We start from the raw sequence: 27,681 nt of genomic DNA, 5'->3' as shown, positions 1-27,681 counted from the left end.
TAGGTGTTATTTGTAACCCTCATGTCACAGATGAGGAAACTGAGGTAGAGAAAGGTGAAGGAACTTATCTCAGTGTCACAAGGTTCATGTGGTGAGTACAAGCCAGAGCTGGGATTTGTGAGCCAGATCAAGCTGACTCCCTGGTGGCTCAGTGGTAAAGTCTGCCTGCAGTACAGGAGATGCAGGAGGTGCAGGTTTGATCCCTGGGTCAGGAAGATCCCCTGGAGAAGGGAACAGCAACCCACTCCAGAATTCTTGCCTGGAGAATCCCATGGACAGAGGAGCCTGGCAGGTTACAGCCCACAGTGTCACAAAGAGTCAGACACAACTTAGCGACTAATGCACATGCACACAGACACGCGCACGCACACACACACACACACACACACAGATACACACAAACACAAGCTGACTCCAGAGCCCATGTTTTTTCCCAGAAGCTTTGCTGCCTCAGATACAATTATCATTTTTCTTTCTGAGTGCTTTTAAGAAACAGCGAGATTGAAGATTTGTCTGACTTTTATTCTCCTCTAGCCCTTCTCTTCTTTCCTGTAACTGACAACTCTTCTCCTCTCCTCCCTTCCCAGGGCTTTCAGTTGCTTCCAGATTTGTTCTGTTTCCTTGTCCTTACCTTTCTCTGGCTGCTTCCTCAAACCCCAAAGTGAACTTCAGCTGTTCTCTTCTCTCTGTCATTTAGGGATGTCTCACAGCCAGCCTGGCCACCCCTGAGTTTCTAGGTTCTTATAGCTCTCCACCTCCCATCTTCTTGAGCCCTCTGGGACATAGCCAGGAGCTCCCTTTGGAGCCCCTAAGGACCCTTGTGTGAGCACTGATATCTCAATTTTTGCTCTCCCTTTGGAAAGAGCTGATCCCTATGTCAACATCAGTACCTCAAGGGTTTCATTTCAAAAACATTCATGGGAGTCACCTGATTTTGAAATCCAAACTGTTTTTGTGACTTTGGGTTAAAGTCCAGGTGTTGATATGCTCTGTGTTGCTCCAGGCATGTTTGGCTCCTGTGTTTAATTAGACAAGATTTCTCTGACCCTGTCTGGCTCTGGCCTTGTCCTCAGATCCAGATTTGCCCAAGCACTCAAGCACAGGTCAAAATCAGGAGATTGTCCTTAGTCCCTCCAACTAATATTATACCCACTTCTCAGACAGAGAAGGTGAGGCTCAAAGAAGTTAAACAACTTACCTCAATGACAACTGCACTTCTGCTAAATGGCAGAGTCAAATTTCAAATTTGTTTTCCTCTGACCTCAAAGTATTTGTACCTTGGCAGCCTCTCTTCCTTTAAGGACACTGCATTCTGAGATATTTAGATCTCAGAACTCAAAAACTGTTCTCAGCATTCCTTTCCACATGTGCCTGCATGCGTGGGTATGCATGTATACACACACGTTCAAGTCTCTCTCTTTCTGCTCCTACCTCTTTCCTGTCCCTCCTTCTAACTATGGGAAATCCTTGTATCTTTTTGGTTTGGGAAAGAGGGGCCTGGCTTGGCTAAATGAGGTTATACTCAACCTCAGACTCCATACTCCCTCCCCCATTTCACAGGCAGCCTCTGGCAGGAAAGGACAGGGGGCTTTTTTTCAGATTTTCTTCTGAGTTTCCAGCTGCCTTCATCAGTTTGGTGCGGCTAAGACCAAACCCCTCCATCCCTCTTCCTCTTCAGCCGCTTCCCTTCCCCGCCTCCAGCCTGTGGTCCCACAGCACCTCAGTCACAGCACTGTTCCCTCCACACTGTCGCATGTATCCTGTGGCCAGGCTTGGGTCAGGGCCAGTCTAACTCATTCCAGTTTTCTCCTTCTCTCGCTCTGCCATGATCTTTCCACAGAGCTCCTGGTAATATCAGCTCCTTTCCTCACTGTTTCGACTATACCCTTTTACTCCTCCATCAACTCTCTGACTTCCTGTTGCTCTCTACTTGGGCTTATTATAGCAGCCACCACTTAGGGAATACCTATTCTGTGCTAGGAGTAGTCTGTTCCTTAACTCTTATCCTCACAACAAACCTGTGAGCTGTGAGTTATTGTCTTCAGTTCACAGACAAGGCAATGGAGACTCAAAGAAGCTGAGTAATTTATCACACAGCTGGTAAGCCAGTGCTGGAACTCAGATTAGGGCTCATGCTGGCCCCTCATCAAAGCCGGGGTCCCGTCCCCATTGCTCTGCTGCATCCTCCTCTATACTTCTCTCCATTCAAACCCATCTTGTCTCTATTCTCCTCTCCTCATCTCATTTTCTAAGTCCATGCATTCTGCCGTGCCATTCCCAACAGCTGGAACAACTTTCAAACAACTAGGGGACTACCCATCCTTCAGATCTCCCAGTCATCAGTTACTCCAAGCTCAGCTTGAGTCTCCCTGCCTCCCTCAAGAAAATGGAAATGCATGCTCCCAAACCTTGGCCCGGCTGGCTGGTCCTCTGTGCCTACCGAGTGTGCTGTATTCATCCGCCCGCAGCCCCTATGTTGGTGGCACGCCTGGTTAGCCTTCTAATCAGGGAAGGAAAACAGCACCTGGCAGTGCCCAGCGGCCCCCGCTGAACCCTAACCCTGTGTGGCAGGAAATGTCTTAAAGATATAAACTTAGACACCCTGAGCCTGGGGGCCCCCTCCAGTCTTTCTGGGTATTTGACCCTGTGGGGATGAGGGTGATTCTTGCCTGGGCAAAAAAGAGTGAGAGCAGAAGCAACACTGAGCCTGGGAAAAGGATGAGTTGGGGGCTACAGAGAGAGACTAAGCAAGCCTGGCATCTGGGTAGGAGGTGCCTCAATCCAGCTCAGAGGGAAACACAGAAGGGATCTAAGTGGCTGAATGCTGAGCCCAGGAGAAGGCAAGACCCAAGCCTCTCCCCAACCCCCACTTCTGCCCTCCTGGGCCACCAGCCCCTGGGCCCACGTCCCTCAGCCCGCAGCTTCCTCACCTGGCTGCTGCTGCCCTTTCCCAGGGAATGTCTGCAGGCGTGTCTGCACTATGTCACTAGGTACTGTCAGCCCAGTCCAGGGGAGGGACAAAGAGCCCAGGGCTGGAGCCAGATATGGCCCACAGCCCAAGAGGAACAAGACAAACATTAACCAGCTCTACCTCCTCCCTCACACAATCATTAAATAAGATTGATCCCCTGAACTCCCGGTAACTTTGGAGAGACAAATCACATAGCCTGAAGTTACTGCCCCATCCCAGAGGAAGAGAGGCATCTCCGTCACCCATGTATGCATGTTTAGCCCAATCTGGGAGACGGAACTGGACCTGGGCCTCAGCCTTCAGCCTTCCCTCACCCACTGGCCATAGGTAGATCTGGTGTGTGGACGAGCTACAGAGAGGGCTCCTGCACTGGGTGCCATCCCTTCCAGCTCCCAGCCTTGAAAATGCTGACTGTGGGGAGAGAAAAAACAGCTATGGGCAATGACTACTGGCCCCTTGAGGCCAAAGTGAGAGACAGCAGGGCTTCCCCCACACGGCAGTACCGGGGTTCTCTTGGGCTCTCTGCTTATTGCCCATGCCCTAAGTGGCTAGGAATGGACCAAAGCGTTTCCAGTCCCATCCCACAACCCCAAACCTCTTTCAAATTGTCTTCTACCTTCGGGGCCAAGGCAGTTGAGCCACAAAATGTACTGTGCGCAGCAACAGATCTTGGCAATCATTAAGGTAAACAAAGAATGTCAACCATTAACTGAGAGATAAGTCCAGCTTGAAGGACAGTTTACCTGAAGACCCTGCTAATTCTGTGGCCTGGATGGCAGTGAAGAAATAACTGAAGTCAGCTTCACTGGTTCCCTGCCTTCTCTTCACTCCAGCCTGAGCTCACTGCCAGGATGTGAGCCAGAACCCCGGCTTCCCTTGGCCATACCCGGGCATATAGGTACATCAACTGATAAGTCTTTGCTGGACACCTGTTGAGTACCCACCCAGTACTGGTTACATGCCAGGGGCAGATGGAAAAAGAGGGGAAAACATTCTAGCTATTCTTAAGGAATTTATCAGCTTCCTGAGGAAATGAGACTACGACTCAAAAGTTGCCAGGAAAATGTCAGTGTATGCTCAGTTATGTGGTTCTAACTTAGACTGCTGAGGGAGTTGGAAGAAGGGGAAGTGAAGTGAAAGTCGCTCAGTCGCTCTTTGCGACCCCATGGACTATACAGTCTATGGAATTCTCCAGTCTAAAATACTGGAGTGGGTAGCCTTTCCCTTCTCCAGGGGATCTTCCCAACCCAGGAATCAAACCCAGGTCTCCCACATTGCAGGCAGATTCTTTACCAGCTGAGCCACAAGGGGAAGATGAAGATAAATTGAGATAATCAGGGAAGGCTTCCTGGAGGAGGTAAAGCTTGAGTGGAAAAGTGAAGGATGGGTGGGAACTGGAAAGGGGAAGGGTAGGGCTAGCTTTCCAGGGAAGAGGAACACTGAGTAAAGGTACAAAGGTAGGAATGAGTGGCACATGACTAGGAGACAGAAAGGAGGCAAGACTGTGTTGGGTGGCTGTGGATGATACCAGCAGTCAGGTAAAGGGCTTAGAGCAGGAAGGCTATTGAAAGTCAGGTAGGGAATTCCTTCAGTGAGTGTCTGGTAAACTTATAAGGCAAAACCAAGCTTGACACCATGAGGGCAGGCTGAATGCCATTCTTCGGTACTTGGCAGTTCATGCTGAGCATACAGGTTGGAGTGGATAAAGAGGACTAGCATTTCTGGAGTACTTAATGGGTGAAAGGCAGTGTTCAAAGTATTTTGCAAGTATTACTTGGATCCTCAAAATAGCTGTCTGCAGAAGGTGTTATTAATATTCCCATGTTACAGGGGAATTAAGGCATACAGAAGTTAAGTGACATGAGTGAGGTCACTCAACCAGCAAGTGACAAAGCAAGATTTGAACCCAGGCAGTCTTGTGCCAGAGGCTGTTTAACCACAGCATCAGAGCTGATGAGCTCTACAGGTTCCATGGAGAATCTGAGTGAGAACTGGTCCTTAACTCTAGAAGGTTCAAAACTAGCTGGAGAGATAAGTATATGCCCGAGTACCTACAACAAGGGATTATGTCCTGAATGACCTGTGTAGATACGAGGGGCCAGAAGGCATTCAGATGTAGGATTAAAAGGTACTTATTATAGGAAGAGACAGAGTTGGATGTAGATCATAAAGGAGATGGAGAGGCCAGGCATTCCAGGTGACAGGAAGCTGTGAGATGTGTTTAGGGAACGGTGGGCAGACCTGTTTGACCAGAAGAGAAAGCTCCTATAACACAGCTCCTAGGAAGGGAAAATACAGGTCAATATCAGTGTGTACTCATTGTTTCTTAGAGTTCTGGCAGGGTTTCTCTAAGTGCTTGTAGTTCTAGGCTACAGGAAGTCTTTTAGAGTAGCTTTTAGTGGTATAAAAAATACTGTTGCTAGAATTGACTTGTCCTCTGCCTGTTTATTGCTGCTTGAACACATCTTCTGGAAAGGGGGAGAGGAGAGAGCATGGGAGGGGAGGAAAATGGAGAGGAGAGGAGGAAAACTACTACAGTGAGCAGTGCAAATCCATTTGCTCCTGGTAAGCAGCTAAAATCAGCGTCTGCCTTGAATCCTAAGCAGCCTTTCTTCTCACAATGGACGTTTGGGGGGAATATTAAAAAAAAAATCTTTTTTACATCAGCCTGTTTACTTCCTCAGATTCACTCAGGAAGATCTTTATTAGATCTTAAAATATACAAGATAAGAGGTCTTAAACATAAGCCTGCTGTCTCCAGCATGGCTCAGATATTAGTCCAAACAAGGGCTTTCCTGTTCTGTCCCACCCAGGACCAGGACAGTTGCTGGAAGAAATTGATCACTTTATTTCAGAGCACATTTCTCCAGCAACATCGTCAGAGTTCAGAGGTTCTAAACTCATAAACAGAATCGGAAAGCCAGTGGGAGATCTGCTCATTACATCCCAGAACAGCGCCGGCTGCCTCAGCCCAGTGATCTGAAGGCTTCCCTGGATGGTCTGCAGCAGCGCTGCCTCGCATGTGGAGTCCATCATCAAGCCTGTCCCTGGGCCTCATTACCAAACAAAATGTGGCATTTTCTATGGCTTTGATCAATGAGACAGCACTGCTGTATGGCTCAGAAATCAAAGGAGACAGCTTCCCATATAAATGTTGCTTAAGACACACAGGCCAAAAAGATCTTCCCAAATGGGTCCATAGGATTAAGGAAATGGCTAACCCTGAAAATCTGCAGAACATTTCAAAAGTTCCCACCCCAGCTCAGGCTGTGGAAGGTTATGCAAACTGTTTACAGTAAGGGCTGCTAGGGAAAGATGAAAGTTGTCCTGTATTCATAATTGCTCTTGGTTGTCATAAATCCTTTTTATTTATTTTTGAATTATCTACTTATTTATTTGGCTGCACCAGGTCTTAGTTGTAGCATGCAGGATTTTCAATTTTCATTGACACCTATGGGATTTTTGGTTGTGACATGTGAACTCTTAATTGTGGCATATAGGATCTAGTTCCCTGAGCAGGGATCAAACCTGAGCCCCCTACATTGGGAGTGTGGAGTCTTAGTCACTGGACCACCAGAGAAGTCCCCACAGATCCTTTTTAAAAGATGTAATTGTATGAATGAGTTTGTGCCTCAGGAATTCATATTCTTAGAAGAGATCAAAAACGGAGAGTTATCAGTATTTTTCCAAGGGGATTTCTGAAGAACTGGATGCAGACAGTGCACCAATTCACTTGATGTTAAGCATATACCCTTTGCTCTTAGGACAATTTGGGAGCAGGGAACAAAGCAAAATTGCTTCAGCTCTCCCGCTCAAAAAAACCTAAAAGTGTGAAATATCCTTAAACCAGCCCCATATTGTCAGGATGGTGCACTCATTCTACCAACAGTAAAACCTGAAGGTGAGGTGGTGCTTCTTGGAGCTTTCAGATTTCCTGGGAGTAAGAGCATTAAGCAGCACCATATCTACTCCCTGCAGTTTCAAATTCTTTTTGCCCCTGCCTCCCTCATTTTTGTATTTTATTAAGACCCTGGACTTTCCTGATGGTCCAGTGGTCAAGAATCTGCCTTCTAACGCAGGGGGCACCTGTTTGATCCCTGGTCTCAGAAGATCCCAAATGCCACGGAGCAACTAAGCCTGCAAGCCACAACTCCTGAGCCGACACACTGGAACTGCTGAAGCCCACGCACCTAGCACCTGTGCTCCGCAACAAGAGAAGTCATCACAATGAGAAGCCAGGTGCACACAGCAACAATAGCCCTCCTGCTCGCTGCAACTAGAGAAAGCCGGCATGTAGGCCCACCACAGCCAAAAAATAAAAGAATAAATCTTTTTTAAAAAGACTCAAACTCCTGGGGTTTAGGAATGGTCCTATATTTCACTGATGTCTGATCACTGCACCAACGGAGAGTATGCTTGTAAAAGACCCCAGGAAATTCCACATCATTTCAGGTAGCCAAGTGAAACAAGCATAATGAGAAACTGGAACTGTTGGGCTCCTATCTTAATGTTACAGCTTGATGTTCATTTCCTGATCATTCTGCTTTGAGGTACAGCAGAGCAGGGGGAGAAAATTCCCAGGTTGCATCCAATCCCAAGGGTAGAAGTCGTGTGATAGGGGTGAGGAATCAGAGAGGAGTCCAGGTTGTAGCCAAAAAAAAAAAAATGGGGCCACATGTCAAGTATGAAGGGTGAAGCAAAAAGGACACAGAAGAATTTAGCTAGTTCTGCTAATTGTCCAACCTGATGAGCTAACACCCTGCCCATTAAGCTGTTAATAATTTAGTACTTTCCAGTTTCCTTTCTTTATATACACACCTATCATTGAACTCATATTGTATATAAAGGGAACTTCTTTTTCATAGGATCTGTTTCCAGGACTCCCAATTAGAAATGTATTGGTTCATCACCCACCCCCTCAAACTGATAATCCAAATAAAACATGTAAATCAGGCCCTAAATAGAAGCCCTGAGGCTCATCCTTTCTGTCTAATCTTTGGACTCCTCTTTCCTTCCCCCTGTCAACCAAGTTTGCCAACCATAACACCACAAATGCCTTATTGAGAATCCCCCTGTCTCAGCAATCACAGCCACTGCCCCTGTTATTTCTTTGAACCACTCAGCACTCCTAGGTCAATACCTAGGGGAGTGTCAGGCTGCTGATGACATCCTGAAAGCAAAGGCTTCTGCTAACAGGTATTGTTCATAGGAGGGATGAAAGGCTATCTAGGTAGGAAACCCAGACATTTTCCCCCCTATTTTACCTGCTCCAACTGACTCTGCTGACAGTTAAAGGGCTGATTCCTAGGCCCATTCAGATCCCTGAAATAATGAATTTTGATTGCTTTTTGATTCCATTTTGGTTCATTTGGTTGCTTTTTCCTCCTATAAAAGACAAAGATAATTGAGCTACTTCATTGTTTCCTAGGAAATGGGTGTTCAGTGGCATTGGATTTGCCAGCATGAGGGCGCTTTTCAGAGTGTCAAGCAGTTATTGATTGCTGAATCTGTGTTAGTACTTTAATAAACATAAACTGCTCTTTCTCACTTTTGGCATTTCACCTCACAGTGTTGGGGATGTGTTGAGCCGTAGCGTGCACTGAGGTTTGGCATTATTCCTCGAGAACAACATTGTCTATGAAACTGAGCTGCACACCTTGATAAAGAAGCCCTGACTGTTATCACATGAGTCACTAGAACTTCCACAATGATTTCATACTTATCACAGGCTTTTGGGAAGGGCTCTTTCCCAAGTATTAACCCACACTCTAAATTATGTAGCCACATATGTAATACTGGAGTGTTTCACTCAGTTCCAATGATGCTAAGTTTGTCTCTGAGCTCATAAGAGCAATTTCTGATGCTGATTTCCTGATGGCTCCTGCTTACAATTCCATACTATGCTGTACCCCTTATATTGAAAATCTGAGTATCAGAAAACCATCATAACTTACCTCTCTTCAGGGCACTCAAAGCCACCACACGTAGTAGTGTGAAAATCTTAAACTGAATGTTATCTATCTGAGACTGGGCTTCTACCCTATCTGTTTTTCTTCTTAACCACATTTTTTGAATGATATGTCTATACTTGCCATCTATACTTCTTCATCTGGTATTCACTTTTCACTTCCACTCCAACCCAGCTTCTGCACCTGCTCCCTACTCCACTGAAATAGTTTTCACCAAGGTCACTTTGTTACTAAATCCAATGGACATCCCTCAGAGCTAGTCTTACTGACTCTGAGATGTTGGATTCACTTGACCACTCCCACCTTCTCTAAACTTTCTTCTTTGATTTTTCCATATATAAATATATAGCCTCATCCTGTGGCATGTGGGATCTTAGTTCCCCAACCAGGGATTAAACCCGTGCTTCCTGTATTGGGAGTACATAGTTTTAACCACTGGACTTCCAGGGATGTCCCTCCCTTTTATATTAATCTTTATGTTTGCTGTTACACAAGCAATATATGTTCTTTATGGAGAACTGGAAAATACCAAAACAATTCATAGGATAATAATAAAAATAATCTGTAGCATCACCATCCAGAGATAACCATTACTACAAGGTGTGAAAGCTTACAGTCATTTTTCAATGAAAATATATACTTATACTCTTATTATAAAATTGTCATCATATACTACATATTATTTTTATTGAGATATAATTGACATATAACATTATATTAACTCTAGGCGTGCAGCATAATGATTCAGTATTTGTATACATTGTGGAATGATCACTACAGTCACTCTAGTTAACATCCATCACCACACAGAATTTTTTTCTTGTCATGAGAATTTTTAAGATCTACTCTTAACAATTTTCAAATATACAATATTGTTTCTACACTTACCATGCTGCTCATTACATCCCCATGACTTATTCATTTTGTAACTGCAAGTACATACCCTTTGATTCCCTTCACACTTTTGCCCACCTTCCACCCCCCACCTCTGGCAATCATCAATCTGTTCTCAGCAGTGCATATTGTTCTATATCCTCTTTCACTTGCTATTACATCACGACTATTTAAAGATGTTGCTTGCCTTTTGGAAAGGAAGTTATGACAAACCTAGACAGCTTATTAAAAAGCAGAGACATTACTTTGCCAACAAAGGTCCGTCTAGTAAAAGCTATGGTTTTTCCAGTAGTCATGTATGGATGTGAGAGTTGGACCATAAAGAAGGCTGGGTGCTGAAGGATTGATGCTTTTGAATTGTGGTGTTGGAGAAGACTCTTGAGAGTCCCTTGGACTGTAGGGAGATCAAACCAGTCAATCCTAAATCAACCCTGAATATTCATTGGAAGGACTGATGTTGAAGCTGAAGCTCCAAAACTTTGGCCACCTGATGAGAAGAGCCAACTCATTGGAAAAGACCCTGGGAAAGATTGAAGGCAAAAGGGGAAGGGGACGACAGAGGATGAGATGGTTGGGTGACATCACTGACTCAATGGACATGAATTTGAGCAAGCTCTGGGAGATGGTGAAGGACAAGGGAGCCTGGTGTGTTGCAGCCCATGGGGTCACAAAGAGTTGAACACAACTTAACTACTGAACCTTCCCTGGCGGCTAAGAGGTTAAAGCGTCTGCCTCTAATGTAGGAGACCTGGGTTTGATCCCTGGGTTGGGAAGATCCCCTGGAGAAGGAAATGGCACCCACTCCAGTATTCTTGCCTGGAGAATCCCATGGACGGAGGAGCCTGGTGGGCTTCAGTCCATGGGGTTGCAAAGAGTCGGACATGACTGAGCAACTTAACTTTCACTTTAACTACTGAACAACAACAAAGATGTCTAAATATTTTTCTAAAGTGTATTTTTTAATGGCTACAGAATCTGTTTTGAATTTTCTTACACTTTTCTCTTTGGGTCTCTCTTTTGTCTATTTGATTGCTCCACACTTTTCTTTTACTCTGCCCCTTAAATGTTGATGTTCCTCAGAGTTCTAGTCCCTCTGTTCCTGTCACTTTTCAGGCTCTCCCTGAGTAGGCCCATCTAACCCATGGCTTCAACTACAGATAGATTCAAATCTGTATTTTCAGGCCAGACCTCACTCCTGGTCTCCAAATATGTATATGATGTTCATCTAATCTCTTCTGCTCCCAAACCTGCTGCCCCTCCAGTGTTCCTTTATCCCATTGAATGGTCTCATATCCACCCAATAGCTCAAGCCAGGAATCTGCTGACTCAGTACTAGCTTCCTCCCCTTGCTTAGCCTCCTTTAACTCTGTATTTAATAAATAACTAAACCCTGTAGGTTTTGCTTTCTCATATCTTTCAGCTCCTTTTCTTTCTATTCCACTTCCACTGCCCTAGTATAGACTATAATAACTTTACAATTGGGTTAGTAAACCAGTTTCCTGTCTCCCTTCCTCCATTCCTGACCTCTTCCAATCCATTCTCCAAACTTTCCTTAGAGTGGTCTTTCTAAAATACATATCTGATCATACCCCTCCTCTACTTCAAGTTCTCCATTGTTCCTCATTGCCTTTAGGATAGAATCTGCCTATAATACCTCTTCCCCACTTCTTTGCCAACTCTCCATTCCTTGAAACCCTGCTCAGATGGTCTGCTGTTCACATACAAAGGCTGAGGAGTAGAGAGAGGTAGCCAGTGGCCTTTTATGCTAAATTCAGAAGTTAAGGTTTTGTTCCATCCACTTTGTCTCTCTCTTAGTTTCTCCCCTGTGCTGTATATCTCTGTGATGGCACTTATCGGAGTCCACCATATTGTCTGTTTACTTATGTGTCTCCTCTATTAGGATAACACTTTAAAAAATTATTTGACTGTACTGGGTCTTAGTTGTGGGATATAGTTGCGGGGTATTGACATATGGGATATAGTTCCTAACCAGGCACCCAATCCATGCCCCCTGTACTGGGAGTGTGGAGTTTTAACCATTGGTCCACCAGGGAATTTCCTAGAATAATAATTTTTTTAAGGGCACATTCCATTCAAATCTGCATCAGTACCCATGTACCTGACATGTAGTAGGTGTTTAGAAAAATTCTGATGAATGATAATTGATAATGATGGAGGTGGCCAACAGAGAAATGAACCTGAGGTTTTCAACCTGTCCTTAAACTGTCAACATGAGAATGCAGGAAATTCCCCAGAGGTTCAGTGATTAGGGCTCTGTATTCTCACTGCTGAGGGCCTGAGTTCAATCCCTGGTCTGGGAACTAAGATCCCACAAGCCACAAGGTCCGGCCAAAATGAGAATGCAAGTCATCTTTTATCTTGCCATTACTCCAGAATTAGGATGACCTGCATAGAGGCCTTAGCTGAAAGCTGTGTCCAATGCTACTGAGAGATCATGAAGAACCTACTTGGCCTGCATTACCCCTCACAATTACCCACTCTTCCAAGGGAAGTGATCCAGGGAGCTTGATCAAGAATCCTTTTCCATACTACACAGCCATAAAAAAGAATGAAATAACGCCATTTTCACCAACATGGCTGCAACTAGAGATTATCATACTAAGTGCGGAAAATTCTTCAAGAGATGGGAATACCAGGCCACCTGACCTGCCTCCTGAGAAATCTGTCTGCAGGTCAGGAGCAACAGTTAGAAATGGACATGGAACAACAGACTGGTTCCAAATAGGGAAAGGAGTACGTCAAGACTGTATATTGTCAGCCTGCTTATTTAACTTCTATCAGAGTACATCATGAGAAACACTGGGCTGGATGAAGCACAAGCTGGAATCAAGATTTCTGGGAGAAATATCAATAACTTCAGATATGCAGATGACACCACCTTTATGGCAGAAAGCGACGAAGAACTAAAGAGCCTTTTGATGAAAATGAAAGAGGAGAGTGAAAAAGGTGGCTTAAAACTCAACATTCAGAAAACTAAGATCATGGCATCTGGTCCCATCACTTCATGACAAATAGATGGGGAAACAGTGGAAACAGTGGCAGACTTTATTTTGGGGGGCTCCAAAATCACTGCAGATGGTGATTGCAGCCATGAAATTAAAAGACCCTTGCTCCTTGGAAGTAAAACTATGACCAACCTGGACAGTGTATTAAAAAGCAGAGACATTACTTTGCCAACAAAGGTCCATCTAGTTAAGGCTATGGATTTTCTAGTAGTCATGTATGGATGTGAGAGTTGGACTATAAAGAAAGCTGAGCACTGAACAAAGGATGCTTTTGAACTGTGGTGTTGAAGACTCTTGAGAGTCCCTTGGACTGCAAGGAGATCCACCCAGTCCATCCTAAAGGAAATCAGTCCTAAATATTCATTGGAAGGTCTGATATGGAAGCTGAAACTCCAATACTTTGGCCACCTGATGTGAAGAACTGACTCATTTGAAAAGACCCTGATGATGGCAAAGATTGAAGGCAGGAGGAGAAGGGGATGATAGAGGATGAGATGGTTGGATGGCATCACTGACTCAATGGACACAAGTTTGGGTGAACTCCGGGAGTTGGTGGTGGACAGGGAGGCCTGGTGTGCCGCAGTCCATGGGGTCGCAAAGAGCTGGACACGACTGAGCGACTGAACTGAACTGAAGTCAAAAAGAGAAAGATAAATACCATATGATATTACATATGTGTGGGGTCTGAAATATGACACAAACGATCATATCTGTGAGACAGAAACAGAATCACGGATGTAGAGAACAGACTGGTGGTTGCCAAGGCGGAGGGGACTGGAGAAGGGATGGAGTGAGAGATTGGGGTTAGCAGATGTAGTTTTTATATACAGAATGGAAAAACAACAAGGTCCTTCCTACTCTACAGCACAGAGAACTATATTCAATATCCTATGATAAACCTCAACGGAAAATAATATAAAAAGAATATATATATATATATATATATATATATATATATATATATCTGAGTCACTTTCCTGTACAATAGTAATTAGCACATTATACATCAACTATACTTCAACTGACAGAAAGAATCCTTTTCCAGGGAAAGATTAACTCATGGATCATGGTAACCTCCCCTTGCAAATGGCTCCAAAGACATTCTACTTCTACCTTCTCCCCTCTTTAGCACAAGTCACTGCTCTCTCTAGCTATTTGTAAACCAGCTGGCAAGGAACAATGGACCTGCATTGATCTCAGCTTATTTTAAAGAATGTGTGGATAAGAATTTTATCTGAGTTGTCTCACCTCTCCTACCTTATCACCCTCAAGCAAACTGTCAGGTTGAACCAAGGCTTCCTGAAGCACTTTGTTGAAGATCAGCCAATAGGGTTTCCCAGATTTTTCTTCTCTCAACATGTCACTCCATGTTCAGCAAGAGGAGTTGGTCTTGCTGAATTACTAATGAGGGGATGTCTCAAGACTTGGCTCCACAGTTTTCCTCTCCTTTCCTTTCCTTTCAATAAATATCTGTTAAGTACCTATTGTGTGCCAGGAACTCTCTTGGGGCCATGGAGGATGCAAAGATGAATGAGACAAGTCTCATTAGTAGGTTAAATAATCAGCTTGAATATAAGTAAGCGAAATAAGTGTTAAACAGAAGTATAAGCAATATGTTGTGGGAACACAGGTGAAAAAAAGGAAGACAGGAACTCACTAAACACTCAGCTATGTTGTCAATTCCTGTCACATACGTTATCATAAAGATTAATTCTGACTGGGAGAATCTGAAAAGTATTCATGCACTAGGACATTTAATTGGTCCCTGAAAAATGAATAAGAATTTGACAGGAAGAAAATCAAATTAAGACATTCAAAGTTGAGAGAACACTATGTAAAAAGGCAGTAGGGCATGAAAGTGCATGAGCTGTTCAAAGAACACCGAGTTTTGGGCACGGCTGGGTCATGAAGTATAAAAGGGTAGTATGGGTAATGAAGCGTGGAAAGGTGGGCTGGCAGCACATTTTGGAGGAGTTTTGATACCTAGCTTGGACATCTGAGACTTCCCTGGTGGCTCAGATTGTAAAAGCGTCTGCCTACAATGCAGGAGACCCGGGTTCGATCCCTGGGTTGGGAAGATCCCCTAGAGAAGGAAATAGCAACCCACTCCAGTACTGTTGCCTGGAAAATCCCATGGACAGAGGAGCCTGGTAGGCTATAGTCCATGGGATCACAAAGAGTTGGACATGACAGAGCAACTTCACTTTCGGACATTTGAATTTTATACAGTAGGCGAGGAGGAACCACCAAAAGCTTTTCAATGAGGGAAATGACAAGATGGAAATGAAGCTTTAGGGAGATTAACTTGGCAGGATGAACTGGGGATGGGGTAAAGGAAAGGTTGCAAGAGTAGGTAGAAGGCTATGTCAATAATCCAGGCACAAAGTTATAAATATTCAGTCTTGGGAAGTGGCAGTGGTGACAGGTCCAATAAAACAGCAAGAGGCAACATGGTGCAGGACAAAGCACATTGACTTGGAGCTCCAGTAGTCCTGGGTTCCAGTCCTGACTCATATTTACAGGCTGTGGGGAATTACCTTTCAGGGATTCAGATTTCTTTTCTGAAAAAGGTGAAGCTTTGGGAAATAATTATCTTTAAGTTCTCTTCCAGCACTAATAGCCTCTGGTTCAGAATAAGTCACTTGTCCAATATCACAAAACCATTATTTGGTCCCAGCCAGTCTTGTCCCTACAGGCAGTGTGCTTAACTCCTGCACTACATGGACATTTATATAGGACCAATTGACCAAATCTGATAAGGAATTAGCTGACTAGGAGAATGAAGGCAGCACTGATATGGTAATGGAGTCAGAGGGAAGCTAGCCTTGTAGGGAAAGACAATATTTCAGACATGCTAAGTATGAGGTGTTGGTAGAACATCTCACTAACTATTGAAAGGGTGGGATAGCAGCTCTGGAGAGGCAAGGATGGGAGATTTCAAGCTGGAAATCAAAAAACCTAAAAGTAATCCTAGAAACTGTGCAAAAAGATGAGTTTTTAGAAAGAGAAAGTGAGTATAGGAGGGCAAAGAACAAAGAACTGTAGGAAGAGAGAAAAGGGTGGAAATAAAGATGAGGAAGGAACAATTGACTGTGAACCTTGAACAAGCTACTTCCATTTCCTGGCTCTTTTGTCTCCTCATTTGTAAAATGAAGGAGTTGGCACAAGGAAGTGATAAGGCTGAGATGTTCTATGCATAATCAGAGAAGCCAGAAGAGAATAGAATGCCATGGAAACTGAAGAAGAGAGTTTCTAAAGAAGGCTTGAAGAGGTCACTTGCATCTAATGGTGCAGAGGTGTCAGGAATAAAGGATCTAGATGAAGCCACTGCATTTAGCAGTTTAAAATGATCCTCTCAAAGGTAAGACTTCTCTCTCACACACCACTACTTTTCTGTACACTTTCTCCTACCACTTCTAAGCGCAAATATTCTGCAAAGTTCCGTTCTCTGCCCTTCACAGCAGTGTAACCACTCTCCAAGGTAATAAGGTAAATAAAAAATCTCTGGTCCCTATTTTCTTTCTGCACTTCAATTCACATTTCTAATTGCCTATTGGGCACTTCCATTAGTGACTGCAATTTAGCTGGCAGTAAAAATAATAGTATTAAACATAATCACTAACATTTATTGAGTACTTAATCTTGTTTTGTCCTATACAGCAGGCATTTTATTATCCCTATTATGCAGATGAGGAAACTGAGGCTCAGAAATATTAAATAATGTGTCTGTGCTTGCTCAGTCATGTCTGATTCTTTGCGACCCTATGTACTATAGCCCACGAGGCTCCTCTGTCCATGGGATTCGCCAGGCAAGAATACTGGAGTGGGTTGCTATGCCCTCCTCCAGGGGATCTTCCTGACTCAGGGATCAAACCCGCGTCTCTTGAGCCTCCCGCATGGGCAGGATTCTTTACCACTAGCGCCACCTGGGAAGCTCAATAATGTTTCTAAGAGCAAGCAATGGAATGTTGCAGAACCAGAATTCTTCCTTATTCCAGGGCTCGAGAGATTAATAATTTCACTATGATCAGTCACCAAGTCATCATGTTTATTTCCTCAATTAGCTCAAATGCCTTGCTTCGCTGTTTGTTTCATTCTCCTCCAACATTTTGCTATCCTCTTAGAACAGGCGCTCATCCTCTTTTACTCAGAAAGTTATGGAAGTCTCTCAGTGTGTCTTCCCACTTGCAGTTGGACTCTTTCAATTCTGGACATGTGACTGATCTAGCTTAAAATAACTCTGGAAGCTTCCCATTATTTCTGTTAAAGTCCAAACTCACTAACATGCCCTTTATCTGCACTGTGCCACAAGTCATCCCCAAACATGGCAGAGACATTTCTGTCTACAAGCTTTTGCCTTTGTGTCCCTCTACTTAGAACATCCTCTCCACCCTTCACCAGGAGAATTTTCACTCATCTTTCAAATCCCAACTCTAATGTCATTTCCTCTGTCAGGATTTCTCAGATTCCCATCCCTTTCTGATAGAAATTATTCTTCCCTCATCTATGCCCCCAGACCTCTTTGTCTGTCTCCTATTGTGTTATCGGCACCTTGGGGACAGTGACCTCACCTTGATCTTCTTCATGTCCCCAACAGCCAAGGCACCCAATAATATGTTCTCCAGAGTTGAAAGAAATTGTAATACTCACCTTCTATATATTTGTTATTTAACATATGGTAACTGGTATTGTGGGCTTCCTTGGTGGCTCAGCTGTAAATGCTCTGCCTGCAATGCAGAAGACCTGCGTTTGATCCTTGGGTCGGGAAGATCTCCTGGAGGAGGGCATGGCAGCCCATGCCAGTATTCTTGCCTGGAGAATCCCATGGACAGAGGAGCCTGGTAGGCCACAGTCCATAGGGTCACAAAGAGTCAGACATGACTGAAACAACTGAGTAAGCACAGACACGACTGAAGCGACACTGAAGCGATTTAGCACACACACAACTGGTGTTGCTATTGTGAAAAGAACTACCCAGATTCCAATTTTCAGAAAAATAGTTAACACTGACATCTTCACATCATAGTTCAGTCTCTGCATTCTGGTCTCTGCCCCAACCATCAGCTTTCACTATGCTGATAAGTGGTTTCCATATTAGAAAAGCTGCAGATATACTTCAGAGGGAACTTCTCAGTAGTGTGTGATGCTAAGAATAAATCTCATTTCTAGAAAATTATTCTTTCTTTGGTTTCCATTATATCATGCTCATGATTTTTGTCTGCATTGTCCTCCTCCGGCTCCTCTGTAGATGTTCCCCAGAGGTCTAGCCTCAGTGTCTTCTTCTGTGTGTCTGTGTGTGTGTGTGTGTCTGTGTGTGTGTGTGTGTGAAAAAGTCTTTTTATTTTAAGGAAAAGAAGTTTAGTTAAAAAAATTTAACAAGTTTCACTTAGCAAAATACACCCGAAAGGAAATCACAGTACAAAGAAAGTTTTTAAGTCAAGGCCTCACCAATTCCTACAGTATTTGTGATGTGTCTCAATTTTCAAAACAAACTTTTAAAAAGCTTAAACTTAACCTAAGACATTTTAAATGAAAATAAACTAGAGTGAACAAACATGAGAAATGTCCTCTTTGAATTAAGGAACTAGCACCTTGAGTTTTCCAAAAAAGCACACCTCCCCAATGTGTACACGATGATGTGGTGTAAAAGATCCACATTTAACATACTTAAGACCACTTTAATTCAGATAACATTACTCCAGAAGTACATTACCAAAATGTTAATCAAGAAAAGCTGAAAATAGTTTTAGTTTATTCAATATCACATGCTAGAAGAAAGTTTGCATGAGAAAACACTTGAGGTAATTTTAAAATCCAGATTTCACAAACTCATGGTGCAAAATGGGTCCCCTAGCTTCCTCTAGAGTAATAACTGTTTTTCACGGCTTGTTGGCTACCTGTGAAAATTTGACTGAAATAACTCAAAAGCTACTACAAAACTAGTCATATCTACCCATGCTGTTCTGGGCACCATAGCCAGCCCATAACAGCCACTCACAGACTGGCTCTCAAGACCACTGTAAGTGGACTGGGTTGACACTCCCATGCCCTGCATCATCTGGCTGCTATATGACCCGTTGCTGGCCCCTGTTATGGAATTCAAGAAAAGTTCTATGTATCTATGTTGCATGTTTGCCCTGTTTTTGGACATGGCCACCACGGCTTCTTCATGAGTGGCAAACTCAACATCAGCTTCACCGGTCACTCTTCCATCAGGGCCAATCTCAATGTGGACTCTCACAGGGTTGAACAGGGAGAAGTTGTAAATGTCATTCTCTGTGGCAGTCCTCTCATATGGACGCAGTGTCCAGTGGTGCTCTGGACAGTGAACTCATCATCTCTATACTTGTGGTTGTATATCTTAGAGAGACAGTAACTGAGGTCTCTCCCAAACAGGTCAGTGGTGAAGCCGTAGCCATCACTGAGGCTGCTGTACTCCTCATAACCCCCACAGCCTGCACTGTAGGCACCAGACCTCATCCTCTCCAGGCTTGCCTGCTTGATGATGCCAGTATGCCTCCAGTATAGAGGCCTGGCAGCTGCACTGACATGAACTTCAGTGGGGGATCCAAGTATGACCTAACTTCCTCCTGACTGTTGAACACCTCAATATACCTGTGCCCTACTCTCTTCTCAAAGAGATCTCTAGTCTTTCCCATTCTGTTGTTTTCCTCTATTTCTTTGCATTGATCGCTGAGGAAGGCTTTCTTATCTCTCCTTGCTATTCTTTGGAACTCTGCATTCAGATGCTTATATCCTTTTCTCCTTTGCTTTTTGCTTCTCTTCTTTTCACAGCTATTTGTAAGGCCTCCCCAGACAGCCATTTTGCTTTTTTGTATTTCTTTTCCATGGGGATGGTCTTGATCCCTGTCTCCTGTACAATGTCACGAACCTCCATCCATAGTTCATCAGGCACTCTATCAGATCTAGTCCCTTAAATCTATTTCTCACTTCCACTGTATAATCATAAGGGATTTCATTTAGGTCATACCTGAATGGTCTAGTGGTTTTCCTTACTTTCTTAAATTTAAGTCTGAATTTGGCAATCAGGAGTTCATGATCTGAGCCACAGTCAGCTCTGGTCTTATTTTTGCTGACGGTATAGAGCTTCTCCATCTTTGGCTGCAAAGAATATAATCAGTCTGATTTCGGTGTTGACCATCTGGTGATGTCCATGTATAGAGTCTTCTCTTGTTTTGTTGGAAGAGGGTGTGTGCTATGACCAGTGCGTTCTCTTGGCAAAACTCTATTAGCCTTTGCCCTGCTTCATTCTGTACTCCAGGGCCAAATTTGCCTGTTACTCCAGGTGTTTCTTGACTTCCTACTTTTGCATTCCAGTCCCCTATAATGAAAAGGACATCTTTTTTGGATGTTAGTTCTAAAAGGTCTTGTAGGTCTTCATAGAACCATTCAACTTCAGCTTCTTCAGCATTACTGGTTGGGGCATAGACTTGGATTACTGTGATATTGAATGGTTTGCCTTGGAAACGAACAGAGATCATTCTGTCGTTTTTGAGATTGCATCCAAGTACTGCTTTTCGGGCTCTTTTGTTGACCATGATGGCTACTCCATTTCTTCTAAGGGATTCCTGCCCGCAGTAGTAGATATAATGGTCATCTGAGTTAAATTCACCCATTCCAGTCCATTTTAGTTAGCTGATTCCTAGAATGTCGATGTTCACGCTTGCCATCTCCTGTTTGACCACTTCCAGTTTGCCTTGATTCATGGACCTGACATTGCAGGTTCCTATGCAATATTGCTCTTTACAGCATCAGACCTTGCTTCTATCACCAGTCACATCCACAACTGGGTATTGTTTTTGTTTTGGCTCCATCCCTTCATTCTTTCTGGAGTTATTTCTCCACCGATCTCCAGTAGCATACTGGGCACCTACTGACCTGGGGAGTTCCTCTTTCAGTATCTTACCATTTTGCCTTTTCATACTGTTCATGGGGTTCTCAAGGCAAGAATATTGAAGTGGTTTGCCATTCCCTTCTCCAGTGGACCACATTCTGTCAGACCTCTCCACCATGACCTGCCCGTCTTGGGTGGCCCCACATGGCATGGCTTAGTTTCATTGAGTTAGACAAGGCTGTGGTCCCTGTGATTAGACTGACTAGTTTTCTGTGATTATGGTTTCAGTGTGTCTGCCCTCTGGACATGGAACAACAGACTGGTTCCAAATAGGAAAAGGAGTACATCAAGGCTGTATATTGCCACCCTGCTTATTTAACTTATATGCAGAGTACATCATGAGAAATGCTGGACTGGAAGAAACACAAGCTGGAATCAAGATTGGCGGGAGAAATATTGATAACCTCAGATATGCAGATGACACCACCCTTATGGCAGAAAGTGAAGAGGAACTCAAAAGCCTCTTGATGAAAGTGAAAGAGGAGAGTGAAAAAGTTGGCTTAAAGCTCAACATTCAGAAAACGAAGATCATGGCATCTGGTCCCATCACTTCATGGGAAAGAGATGGGGAAACAGTGGAAACAGTGTGAGACTTTATTTTTTTGGGGGGCTCCAAAATCACTGCAGATGGTGACTGCAGCCATGAAATTAAAAGATGCTTACTCCTTGGAAGAAAAGTTATGACTAACCTAGATACCATATTCAAAAGCAGAGACATTACTTTGCGGACTAAGGTCCGTCTAGTCAAGGCTATGGTTTTTCCAGTAGTCATGTATGGATGTGAGAGTTGGACTGTGAAGAAGGCTGAGCGCTGAAGAATTGATGCTTTTGAACTGTGGTGTTGGAGAAGACTCTTGAGAGTCCCTTGGACTGCAAGGAGATCCAACCAGTCCATTCTGAAGGAGATCAGCCCTGGGATTTCTTTGGAAGGAATGATGCTAAAGCTGAAACTCCAGTACTTTGGCCACCTCATGTGAAGAGTTGACTCATTGGAAAAGACTTTGATGCTGGGAGGGATTGGGGGCAGGAGGAGAAGGGGATGACAGAGGATGAGATGGCTGGATGGCATCACTGACTTGATGGACGTGAGTTTCAGTGAACTCTGGGAGTTGGTGATGGACAGGGAGGCCTGGCGTCCTGCGATTCATGGGGTCGCAAAGAGTGGGATAAGATTGAGCGACTGAACTGAACTGCCCTCTGATGCCCTCTTGCAACACCTACTGTCTTACTTGGGTTTCTCTTACCTTGGACATGGGGTATCTCTTCACGGTTGCTCCAGCAAAGCACAGCTGCTGCTCCTTACTTTGGACTAGGGGTATCTCCTCACCGCCGCCCCTCCTGACCTTGAACGTGGAGTAGCTCCTCATCGGCCCTCCTGCGCCTGCACAGGCACCACTCCGTGGACGTGGGGTAGCTCCTCCTGCCCATGGCCCTTGGCCTCCTCGAAGCCGCCGCCCCTGACCTCGGACGTGGGTAGTTCCTCCCGAGTGCCGACCCTGACCTCGACGTGTGGTAACTCCTCGCAGCCGCTGCCCCTGGCCTCAGGCATCGGGTAACTCCTCCCAGCTAATGCCCCTGGCCTCAGGCGTCGGGTAACTCCTCACAGCCACCGCCCCTGGCCTCGGGCCGGGGGTAGCTCCTCCCAGCCGCCGCCCTTGGCCTCGGGCGGGGGATAGCTCCTCCCGGCAGCCGCTCCTGACCTCGAGGTGGGGTAACTCCTCAAAGCCACCGCCCCTGGCCTCGGGCGGGGGATTGCTCCTCCCAGCAGCCGCCCTTGGCCTCGGGCGGGGGATAGCTCCTCCCAGCTGCCGCCCCTGGCCTCGGGCTGGGGGTAGCTCCTCCCGGGTGCTACCCCTGGCCTCCAGCGGAGGATAGCTCCTCCCAGCCACCGCCCTTGGCCTCGGGCGGGGGATAGCTCCTCCCAGCTGCGCCCCTGGCCTCGGGCGGGGGATAGCTCCTCCCAGATGCCGCCTTGACCTCGATGTGGGTTAGCTCCTCCCAGCCACCGCCCTTGGCCTCGGGCGGGGGATAGCTCCTCCCAGCTGCCACCCTTGGCCTCGAGGTGGGGTAACTCCTCAAAGCCACCGCCCCTGGCCTCGGGCGGGGGATTGCTCCTCCCAGCAGCCGCCCCTGGCCTCCAGCGGAGGATAGCTCCTCCCAGCCACCGCCCTTGGCCTCGGGCGGGGGATAGCTCCTCCCAGCTGCGCCCCTGGCCTCGGGCGGGGGATAGCTCCTCCCAGATGCCGCCTTGACCTCGATGTGGGTTAGCTCCTCCCAGCCACCGCCCTTGGCCTCGGGCGGGGGATAGCTCCTCCCAGCTGCCACCCTTGTCCTCGAGGTGGGGTAACTCCTCAAAGCCACCGCCCCTGGCCTCGGGCGGGGGATTGCTCCTCCCAGCAGCCGCCCTTGGCCTCGGGCTGGGGGTAGCTGCTCCCAGCCACCGCCTCTGGCCTCGGGCTGGGGGTAGCTGCTCCCAGCCACCGCCCCTGGCCTCGAGGTGGGGTAACTCCTCCCAGCCACGGCACCTGGCGTCAGGCAGGGGATAGCTCCTCCCGGCTGCCGCCCTTGGCCTCAGGCGGGGGATAGCTCCTCCCGGCCGCCGCCCCTGACCTCGGGCGGGGGATAGCTCCTCCCAGCCGCCGCCCCTGGCCTCGGGCCGGGGGTAGCTCCTCCCGGGTGCTACCCCTGGCCTCCAGCGGGGGATAGCTCCTCCCAGACGCTGCCTTGACCTCGATGTGGGGTAGCTCCTCCCAGCCACCGCCCTTGGCCTCGGGCGGGGGATAGCTCCTCCCAGCTGCCATCCTTGGCCTCGGGCGGGGGATAGCTCCTCCCCGCTGCCTTGACCTCGAGGTGGGGTAACTCCTCGCAGCCACCGCCCCTGGCCTCGGGCTGGAGGTAGCTCCTCCTGGCCGCCATCCCTGTGGGGGATAGCTCCTCCCAGCCGCCATCCCTGGCCTCGGGCGGGGGATAGCTCCTCCCAGCAGCCGCCCTTGGCCTCGGGCGGTGATAGCTCCTCCCAGCCGCCATCCCTGGCCTCGGGCGAGGGATAGCTCCTCCCAGCCACCGCCCCTGGCCTCGGGCCGGGTGTAGCTCCTTCCGGCCGCCACCCCTGGCCTCGGGCGGGGGATAGCTCCTCCCAGCAGCCTCCCTTGGCCTCGGGCGGAGGATAGCTCCTCCCGGCTGCCGTCCTGACCTCGATGTGGGGTAACTCCTCGCAGCCAGTGCCCTTGGCCTCGGGCCGGGGATAGCTTCTCTTGGTCACAACCCCTGGACTTGGGCCGGGGATAGCTCCTCCCGGCTGCCGCCCTGACCTCGGACGTGGGTAGCTCCTCTCGGCCGCCACTCCTGACCTCGACATGTGGTAACTCCTCGCAGCCACCGCCCCTGGCCTCGTCGTGGGATAACTCCTCGCAGCCGCCGCACTTGGCCTCGAGCCCGGGATAGCTCCTCCCGGCCACCGCCCTGACTTCGGACTTGGGTAGCTCCTCTCGGCCGCCACTCCTGACCTCGATGTGGGGTAACTCCTCCCAGCCTCCACCCCTGGCCTCGGGTGAGGGGCAGCTCCTCCTGGCCGCCGCCCCTGACCTCGACATGGGGTAGCTCCTCCCGGCCGTCGCCACTGACCTTGGGCCTGGGGTAACTCCTCGCGGCCACCACCCGTGGCCTCGGATGGGGGGTAGCTCCTCCCGGCCGCCACCCCTGGCCTCGGGCAGGGGATAGCTCCTCCCGGCCGCCGCCCTTGACCTCGGGCATCGGGTACCTCCTCTCGGCAGCTCCTGCGCCGTCGCAGCCTGGCACTCTTGGCCACCCCCCGGACCTCGGACGTAGGGTAGCTCCTCTGGACCGCCACCCCTGGCCTCGGGTTGGGGGCAGCTCCTCCTGGCCGCCGCCCTTGACCTCGACTTGGGGTAGCTCCTCCCGGCCGTCGCCGCTGACCTTGGGCCTGGGGTAACTCCTCACAGCCGCCACCCCGGCCTCGGATGGAGGGGTAGCTCCTCCCGGCCGCCACCCCTGGCCTCGGGCAGGGGATAGCTCCTCCCGGCCGCCACCCTTGACCTCGGGCATCGGGTACCTCCTCTCGGCAGCTCCTGCGCCGTTGCAGCCTGGCACTCTTGGCCACCCCCCCCGGATGTTGGCTGTAGGGTAGCTCCTCCCGGCCGCCACCCCTGGCCTCGGACGGGGGATAGCTCCTTCTAGCAGCTGACCCTGACCTCGACATGGGGTAGCTCCTCCCGGCCGTCGCTGCTGACCTTGGGCCTGGGGTAGCTCCTCGCAGCTGCCACCCCTGGCCTTGGATGGAGGGGTAGCTCCTCCCGGCCGCCACCCCTGGCCTCGGGCAGGGGATAGCTCCCCCCGGCCGCCGCCCTTGACCTCGGGCATTGGGTACCTCCTCTCGGCAGCTCCTGCGCCGTCGCAGCCTGGCACTCTTGGCCACCCCCCCGGACGTTGGCCGTAGGGTAGCTCCTCTGGACTGCCACCCCTGGCCTCGGATGGGGGTTAGCTCCTTCCAGCAGCTGCCCCTGACCTCGACATGGGGTAGCTCCTCTCGGCCGCTCCTGCGCCGTCATAGCCTGGCACTCTCGGCTGCCGCCCTGACCTCGGACGTGGGGTAACTCCTCGTGGCCGCCGCCCCTGGCCTCGGGCCGGGGGGATAGCTCTTCCCGGTGCCTCCCCTGGCCTCAGACATGGAGTAGTTCCTCTCGGCCTCTGCCCCTGACCTCGGACATGGGAACATTTCATGCAAAGATGTGCTCGATAAAGGACAGAAATGGTACGGACCTAACAAAAGCAGAAGATATTAAAAAGAGGTGGCAAGAATACACAGAACTGTACAAAAAAGATCTTCACAACTAAGATAATCACGATGGTGTGATCACTCACCCAGAGCCAGACATCCTGGAATGTGAAGTCAAGTGGGCCTTAGAAAGCATCACTACGAACAAAGCTAGTGGAGGTGATGGAATTCCAGTTGAGCTATTTCAAATCCTGGAAGATGATGCTGTGAAAGTGCTGCACTCAATATGCCACCAAATTTGGAAAACTCAGCAGTGGCCACAGGACTGGAAAAAGGTCAGTTTTCATTCCAATCCCAAAGAAAGGCAATGCCAAAGAATGCTCAAACTACCACACACTTGCACTCATCTCACATGCTAGTAAAGTAATGCTCAAAATTCTCCAAGCCAGGCTTCAGCAATATGCGAACTGCGAACTTCCAGATGTTCAAGCTAGTTTTAGAAAAGGCAGAGGAACCAGAGATCAAATTGCCAGCATCTGCTGGATCATGGAAAAAGCAAGAGAGTTCCAGAAAAACATCTGTTTCTGCTTTATTGATTATGCCAAAGCCTTTGACTGTGTGGATCACAATAAACTGTGGAAAATTCTGAAAGAGATGGGAATACCAGACCACCTGACCTGCCTCTTGAGAAACCTATATGCAGGTCGGGAAGCAACAGAACTGGACCTGGAACAACAGACTGGTTCCAAGTCGGGAAAGGAGTACGTCAAGGCTGTATATTGTCACCCTGCTTATTTAACTTATATGCAGAGTACATCATGAGAAACGCTGGGCTGGAAGAAGCACAAGCTGGAATCAAGATTGCCGGGAGAAATATCAATAACCTCAGATATACAGATGATACCACCCTTATGGCAGAAAAGCCTCTTGATGAAAGTGAAAGAGGAGAGTGAAAAAGTTGGCTTAAAACTCAACATTCAGAAAACGAAGATCATGGCATCTGGTCCCATCACTTCATGGGAAAGAGATGGGGAAACAGTGGAAACAGTGGCAGACTTTATTTTGGGGGGCTCCAAAATCACTGCGGATGGTGATTGCAGCCATGAAATTAAAAGACGCTTACTCCTTGGAAGGAAAGTTATGACCAACCTAGACAGCATATTCAAAAGCAGAGACATTACTTTGCCAACAAAGGTCCATCTAATCAAGGCTATGATTTTTCCAGTGGTCATGTATGGATGTGAGAGTTGGACTGTGAAGAAAGCTGAGTGCCAAAGAATTGATGCTTTTGAACTGTGGTGTTGGAAAAGACTCTTGAGAGTCCCTTGGACTGCAAGGAGATCCAACCAGTCCATTCTGAAGGAGATCAGTCCTGGGTGTTCTTTGGAAGGAATGATGCTAAAGCTGAAACTCCAGTACTTTGGCCACCTCATGCGAAGAGTTGACTCTGATGCTGGGATGGATTAGGGGCAGGAGAAGAAGGGGACAACAGAGGATGAGATGGCTGGATGGCATCACTGACTTGATGGACGTGAGTTTCAGTGAACTCTGGGAGATGGTGATGGACAGGGATGCCTGGCATGCTGCGATTCATGGGGTGGCAAAGAGTCAGACACGACTGAGCAACTGAACTTAACTGAACTGATTCTCTTCTTGTGCTTCCCTAGAGCCTTCTCTATCTCCTCTGAAGCAAACTGCACAAAGGCTTCCCCTGTAGTCTTGCCCTCAGGGTCCACAGGCAGTGTGATCCCGTTTGGCATCATTTCCAACCTTGAGAAGAACTGAATGATCTCCTCCCTGGTGCATCCAAACGGGAGTCCTTGAAGTCTAATGAAACCATCACTGGAAGTGTCACCACTGATTGGACCACTGTGCTTCAACACCCAATCCATCTCAGTTCTGTGGGACTTGAACACTTCAATGTACCAATGTCCCATGCTTTGCCTGTCTTTTTTAAGGGCCATCCTTACATCATCTTCTGATTGAAGTTCAACAAAAGACTCACCACTCTGCCTGCCTTCTGTACTGTAGATAAAATGAACACTTGTGACCCGATCATGGATCATGCCGTCAGAGAGGAAATTTTGCACATCCTCAACAGAGCAGGACCAGGGCAGGCCACGAAGCTTGACCACAAAGCCTTCATCTCTCTCAGGGCCCAACATCATGGA

The 27,681-nt window shown here is 47.4% G+C and overlaps 1 protein-coding gene and 1 pseudogene across 5 annotated transcripts in view; both read right to left on the bottom strand.

Annotated features, from left to right (window-relative positions):
- GJB1 (gap junction protein beta 1) overlaps positions 1-24,757 on the bottom strand; it is a 28,820-nt gene extending 4,063 nt beyond the window's left edge. Inside the window, exons 1-3 of one of the 5 annotated variants that reach the window (XM_070290333.1) lie at positions 24,536-24,757; positions 22,020-22,156; positions 8,236-8,356 (exon numbers count right to left, since the gene is read on the bottom strand). The gene's annotated coding sequence lies outside the window, so the exon portion shown is untranslated. Of the gene's footprint in view, positions 1-631; positions 1,256-2,930; positions 3,089-8,235; positions 8,357-22,019; positions 23,429-24,399; positions 24,513-24,535 lie in introns of those variants that run through there. The other 4 variants (XM_070290332.1, XM_070290331.1, XM_070290328.1 and 1 more) reach the window with 4 other exon arrangements.
- On the bottom strand, positions 18,800-27,678 carry LOC138930317 (heterogeneous nuclear ribonucleoprotein F-like; annotated as a pseudogene).
- Between the last annotated feature and the right edge of the window lie 3 nt (positions 27,679-27,681).

This window comes from Ovis canadensis, chromosome X (genome assembly GCF_042477335.2).
Source record: "Ovis canadensis isolate MfBH-ARS-UI-01 breed Bighorn chromosome X, ARS-UI_OviCan_v2, whole genome shotgun sequence".
In the NCBI taxonomy this organism is placed as follows: domain Eukaryota; kingdom Metazoa; phylum Chordata; class Mammalia; order Artiodactyla; family Bovidae; genus Ovis; species Ovis canadensis.
The sequence above is the reverse complement of the archived record's forward strand: the minus strand, read 5'-3'. Positions and strand labels throughout refer to the sequence as shown.